This window comes from Cnephaeus nilssonii (assembly GCF_951640355.1).
Source record: "Cnephaeus nilssonii genome assembly, chromosome: 12".
Classification (NCBI taxonomy): Eukaryota; Metazoa; Chordata; class Mammalia; order Chiroptera; family Vespertilionidae; genus Cnephaeus; species Cnephaeus nilssonii.
Genome location: NC_137083.1, coordinates 58884662 through 58891259, shown reverse-complemented (window position 1 = coordinate 58891259; position 6598 = coordinate 58884662). Strand labels below are relative to the sequence as shown.

At 47.2% G+C, this 6598-nt stretch overlaps 1 pseudogene across 1 annotated transcript; it reads right to left on the bottom strand.

Moving 5' to 3' along the window:
* Positions 1-3549: 3549 nt before the first annotated feature.
* On the bottom strand, positions 3550-4702 carry LOC307108584 (adiponectin receptor protein 1-like; annotated as a pseudogene). Its single transcript has one exon. The product of its transcript is annotated as an adiponectin receptor protein 1-like (transcript).
* Positions 4703-6598: the final 1896 nt, after the last annotated feature.

Here is a 6598-nt window from a genome sequence, read left to right as displayed (position 1 = left end):
CAGTTTCTCACCCAGAGCCACCATTATTGATCTGCAGAATGCCTATGCATGTGTACAGCACAAGCACAACACTGCCTTCGAAGAATGGCTCCATTTTTATGACTAACAGGTGCAACAATGAACACGTGACCACAGGACCCTCCAACCACATAGCCCGTTATTCAGAGGCAACCAGCCTAATAGAATACTTTATTAGGGAGTGTCATTCCCAATAAGGCTCCATCTCAGGAATAACCCCTTGCTGGGCAGTGACATTTTGCTCCAGGATATAGTATACGCATTGAGCCAAAAGAAGATATATAGTGTTATCTCCCCAACACTAGCATGCAGAAGGGGGAGGGATTGTGCCAGGGGACTTAGTCACTGAACTGGAAGCGGCCACTACCAATTGCTCACTTTGGGATCCTCATGCTGAAGAAAGGAACTAATGTACTGGCAAGGGTAATTGACCTGATTACTGTTCTACCTCAGTGTGGGAGGAGAATGTCTGGGGGCTCAGTAGGGGAATCTCTTAGTGAGAGGTGAGTGGGAATTGCAGTGAGCACTGCCTGACGGGCCAAGGCAAGCAAAGCTTACTGTTCAGAGATGAGTAGCTGAAACACCCCCATGAGGGAAGCAAAGAGGGTAGGAACCAATGGACAAGTGTTTCCCATCATCTTCCCAGACAACCGAATCTGAGTTTCACTGTACACAGCTTTTCAGGTAGTCTCCCAGAATCAAGTAGCTAGTTTCTTCCAGTGGAAACCACTCAAACATATATACATCCATAATGGGCTCTGCCTCCTGTCCTACTTCACATGTTCCATCTTTGTCTCCTGTTCCCTGCAGTGACACTCCTCAACAAAGTAGCTGTACATACTCTGTTTCAGACACTTCTTTCTGGAAACCTAGGCTAACTATTGTTATTTCTGTTTTACAGATGCCAACTGATGACTTGTCCGGGGTAAGTAACACAGCTATGCAATAGTGCATTGTTGACTCAGCCTCTGCCTGTCTGATGCCAAAGGCTATGCCCCCCCCCCCCCGTCCCCCACCCCAGTGCTGCCCAATAAAACTCTCTGTGATGATGGAAATGGTTGCTACCTCTACTGTCGGTGCAGTGGCCAGTAGCCTCGTATGGCTATTGAGACTCGAAATGTGGTTCCTCCAACTCAGGAACTGAATTTTTATTTAATTTTAATTAATTTTAAATTAAATAGCCACACACAGCTAGTGACTTTCATATTGGATGGTCTCTGATTATCCAAACCAAACACTTGGTTCAATTGCTTTCTAGGAAAGATGTAGGGTAAGCTCTGAGGCCCCACTGATTACATATTCATTAAACAATCTGCAAGCATAGTAACTAAAACCAATAAAGGTGCACTTGATTATTCTTGCTGAGACCTAATTGCAAAAAAAGCCTCATGTCAGAGACTGGAAATTTATTCAACAATTAAGCAGAAATTAGGAGCCAGGCGCTGTGCTAAGCAGTGGAGAGACAATGGTAAATGAGGCAGATGTGATCCTTGCCCTTCTCTTGGATAAAATCAAAGCCAGATATTACAGGAATATTACCTCCCTTTGTCTTCCTTTATCTCCAAACAATTCACCTGTATAGGACATCATTTTTCTCACCCACTTCTTTGACCTTCGATAGTGTCATTGTTATCTTACAGATCCATCTTCTGAAACACAGGTAGGGAAAGGTGCATGGGCCCTGGAGTCAGACGTATCTGGATTTGATCCAGTTCTACTTTTAAAGGCCTGATCTATCTTATGCAGTTACTTAGCTCTCTGGGACTTCGTTTTTCTCATCTGTAAAATGGGGTTGTGAGGATTGAATGAAGTCATGTATATCCTGGCATCAGAAAGCCCCACAAAAACGTTAGCGCTCTTCTCCTCATTCTGACCTCTAGGTATTTCCTGCCCTGGCTCTCCATTAGCATTTATAAGAACTTTGCACAAAACAATCAATGACATGGCAGGAGGAGCCACTCTTGGAGGCTCAAGATAATATGGGAAAGAACTTACAAAGGGAGAGAAACTTAGAGGCGTGGTAATCACATAGCTTTTCAAAAGGAGGAGAAAGTTACAGGCCCATAATCACATAGTCCTGCCACATTCACCATAGAAACAGGTTTGGATTATTAACCATAGGCATGTAAATAACAGGTACTAAAAAACAGATGATACTGGAGCTATGCTCCTTTTTAAAAAAAATATTTTATTGATTTTTTACAGAGAGGAAGAAAGAGGGATAGAGAGTTAGAAACATCGATGGGAGAGAAGCATCGATCAGCTGCCTCCTGCACACCCCCTACTGGAAATGTGCTCGCAACCAAGGTACATGCCCTTGACCGGAATCAAACCCTTCAGTCGGCAGGCCAGCGCTCTATCCACTGAGCCAAACCGGTTAGAGCTATGCTCCTTTTATTACTCTAGGAAATTTAAAACTGCTCATTTTACATGCATGGCACTCCTATCACATGCTTTTTGAGTACCCACTGTGTGTTCATCACCGTGCTGGCCCTGGGGATCAATGCAACCTGGCCTGTGTCCTCCAGGCTGAGTGGTGGAGTACTACGTACAGTACATTTCACAGGTAACATGTGACAAGTGTCAAACTGTTAGTACAGCTGCCCTGTCCTGGACTGCTTATGGCCTGGTCGGAAGCAATGATGTGAAGATATACCAGCCAGGCTTAGAGGACATGCCAACTGGTCAGGCCATGGAGTTGGGCTGGGGGCCTGAATGATATTAATAGAAAGGCTGTAGGCTCTTGTTTGAAGCCAGGTGGGATTTAGGTGCAGCTCAACTAAACCCAGTTCTTTTTTTTTTTTGAATGCTAATTGTCTTCTGTACTTCCTTTTATTATCATCATAGCCTTTGTATCAGGATACACAGCAATGATAACAGATTTCTTTTTAAAGCTTAGTATTAAATATTAAATATCTCTCCCCATTTTAATATTACATTACTCTGCCAAGAAGAAAAAAAAAATTAAAACGCAAGTTATCTGAAGCCTGGACACACTTCCGTGATTAGCTGGCTGCCTCAGAGTTGGTGACTTCTTCCTGCTGTCAGCAGACCCAGGCCCCAGAAAGACGAGACAGGTTACAACCATTTCTGAAAAGTGTGCTACAAAACAGATAGCCTGTTCCAAGCCAGGTTAAAAGGATGAGGGTAAGAGAGGGACATTTTCTTCCAGAAATAGAATTTCTGAAGAGTCCAGTCCATCATTTTTCCCCAAAATGGTTGGAGGAGGGATAAAATCTCAACATGAGGTTCAAAGCACTCTGTGCCAAGGGGACGGAGTTGCCTTGCTGAGGCGGGCTGCTGAGGAGGGGCATGGCCAGGCGGCTCACCCCTTCCTCGGCGAGGGACACAGAAGCTTATCCCCCCACCCTGAGGTGGGGAGGTGGGCTGAAGCCTGGCTGGCACTAGATTCTCTAAGAGGTTTCCTCTAGAAACAAACAACTCAGACGCTTCCTTTCACTTCAGAAAAGAAGTTATTTTTGAAAGCATTTGGGACATTCCCTTCCAGCTTTGGGGGGGCGGGGGAGAGGCTCAGAGAAGAGAGTCAGCAGTACAGCCACCTTCAGGGCCCGCAGCGGAATTCCTGAAGGTTGGAGACCCCATAGAAGTGGACAAAGGCTGCTGCCACCACCAGGACGTGAAAAATCTGGTGCGGCTGGAACCATATGTCAAACTTTCCAGGAAAGAAGCGCTCAGGCATTCGAGCAGCAAAGAGGCCAGCCCGGCTGATGTACATCACAGCCATGAGGAAGAAGCAGCCCATCTGGGCCACAGTGGTGGCCTAGACAAAGCCCTCGTGGATCGCAGAGGGCACAGTGGGCACATCGCCCGCTGATCAAGCCCAGGCCCAGGCCCAGGCCCAGGCCCACCCCTGCTCTTGTCTGCCGCTGTGTAGGAGTGGCAAACCAGTCCCACTGTGCCACAGTGATGGCGGAAATGCCCAGGACACAGATGATGAAGAGGCAGATGAGCCGTGGCTGTGGGGAGCAGTAGAAGGAGTAATAGAGCCAGGGGACAAAGCTCCCCGTAATCAGTAGATCAATCCCTGAGTAATCCAGTTTGGAAAAAGTCCAAGAGACTTTCTCTGAGTGAAAGAGCCAGGAGGAGCTGAGGCAGAGCACCGCGCCCAGGAAGAACACCCCAAACACCACCTTCTCCTGCAGGGGGCCATGAAGTACATGTTTGGTCTCAGCGTGGTCAAGATTTCCAGAAACAGAAACAGCACAAGACCAAGCCGATGGGCCCAGATATTGCTGGTCTCTGTGTGGATGCGGAAGATGCTCCTGAAGCAGGCCCGGAAGGAGGGCGTGGGCGGCCCATGGCCATGAAGCAAGTAATCGTGGTCCTTCAGCCAGTAGGGGAGCACATCGTGCGGGATGACCCTCCAGCGTCCCTCCCAGACCTTATACAGGAACTCCTCCATCTTCTCCATGGCATGATGTGCTTGCAGGGGAAGTGTCAGGATCCTCCCCTCCTCTTCCTCCTCCTTCTCCTCCTCCTCCTCCTCCTCCTGGGGCACTGGGCACGCTTGCTCTTCTTCAGCTTTGGCTGGGTCAGCGATTCCCTGTTTGCCCTTCTCTTCTAGCAGGGGTCCCAGTTCAACCAGCTCCACCGTGTCCGTCTCCCTGTTACTGGCAGGAGCCCCATTGCTCTGTGTCACCACTGGTCCTTTGTGAGAAGACATCTAGCTGGTACCTCAGTACCCTACAGCTTCAGCTTGGGGACAGGCTGAGTGTCTCAGCCCCAGGGGGCAGAGATCTCCCTGTGACAGCAGACACACCAGGCGACAGGCTCAGCTGGGGCCTGGACACCGCGCTACATCCCTCAGGGGCTCCGATCTTTAAGCTCCCTGAGAGGGAAGGGCTAAACCCAGTTTTTGATGGCTCCCAAGGATGGAGGCTGGGACAAGTGCACATGACTGGCTCAGGCCTCAGCATCTAAGGTAGGGAATTCTGGCAGCAGTATCTTGAGCTACTCAGCGGTAGCCTCAGGCACAACCATCAGCTTCCCTCAGATGAAAGAATTGGTTGTGCCGTAATACTCATTTTGTTTGTTTTGTTTTTTAATCCTCACCCTAGGATATTTTTCCATTGAGCGGAAGAGAGAGGGAAAGACAGAGAGAAACATCGATGTGAGAGAAACACATCAATTGGTTGCCTCCTGCACACACCATGACCACGGCACAGGCTGGGGAGGAACCTGCAACTGAGATACGTGCCCTTGACCGGAATTGAGCCCTGGACCCTTGAGTCTGCAGGCCAACACTCTATCCACTGAGCCAAACTGCCCAGGGCAGCCGAATATTCATTTTGGGTTCCCTGTGGCAATGCTGAGTCCCTGTTGGCTCAGGAACTCTTGCTGTTTTCAGCAGGTGACTCAACATCATTGAGGGGACTGACTTTCATTTGTGGGGTCAAAGCCCCCTTCTTGATTCACTCTTGACAGCTCATCTTAGATCTTTAGGATTCCTAGTGAGAATCATTCTTGGGGGCATGGTCTCACATGAGAGTAGGGTCAGAGACACCACTGGTAGCATCTTTGAGCATCTATTGAAGGGAGTGGGCCCTGAGGACTGGGGGGATCCGGAAAGGCCTCCCAGAGGTGGAGCATGAGGATCTGGACAGGTGTTCACACTGTGGCCTGTGTGGTCTGCAGTGCACAACCCATATAGCTGTATATGGCCTCCCTGTGGATAGGCCAGCAAGAAGGGACTAAGTACTCCAGGAAGTAAAACGATGTTAAAGATCCAGCCACTTTCGTATGATTCACATTCATTCATTACCACTTTAATTCAAGGAATTTCTATAACTCACAGGCATTTTCACCTCATTATTATTTCAACTCCCTTGATTTCTCTGGAGGATTGCTTTGGGGCAAGTATTATTGCCTTCAGAGCAACCTCGGTAGAATACATTAAAAGTAGCAACCTGGATTCTGAGAGTGAATTATTGCCAGAGATGAAGGGGAGCCTCCCATCCTTGGGCTCGAGCTCCTCTCAAGTTCTGCCTTAAATTCTACCACTTACATTTTAAAAACGCAGCTTGATTTTTCAAGGGTAATGAAAGAAAAGTGAGGGGGCCGTGAGAGCACTCCACTAAACAAGGGCCAACACTGGAATGAAATTTTAAAAATAATTTATCCTTGCGTGGTGACAAACTGAAGTTGCTATAAATGCCAAGAGAAAACAATACAGAGAAAATGGATGGGGTTACCGGAACATGTTCATAAATTTATGCAGTAAATGTGCTGTGTGTTCTACAATCGGCAATCGTCTGATATAAGACAATATTAAGGTGCTGCAAAGTCTAAGTTAATATAACACTTCTCCACTATACTATTTAGATTTATTGCCTGAATTTTTATGGGTTTTAAACGGCTTTTCCTTGACATTAAATATTTAGCAGTTAAGTTAATTCGTCACTTTAATCTCGAATTGTTTTATACTGAATTTAAAACAGTTATCTAGTTGAAGAGGGAAAGGAAGTATGATATGCTTATATCCTGGATTTGTGGACAGGTTTTTGGGATGGGGAAGCCAGATTGGAGAATTGCAGTTTTCAGAAATCTCTTGTAACGATGA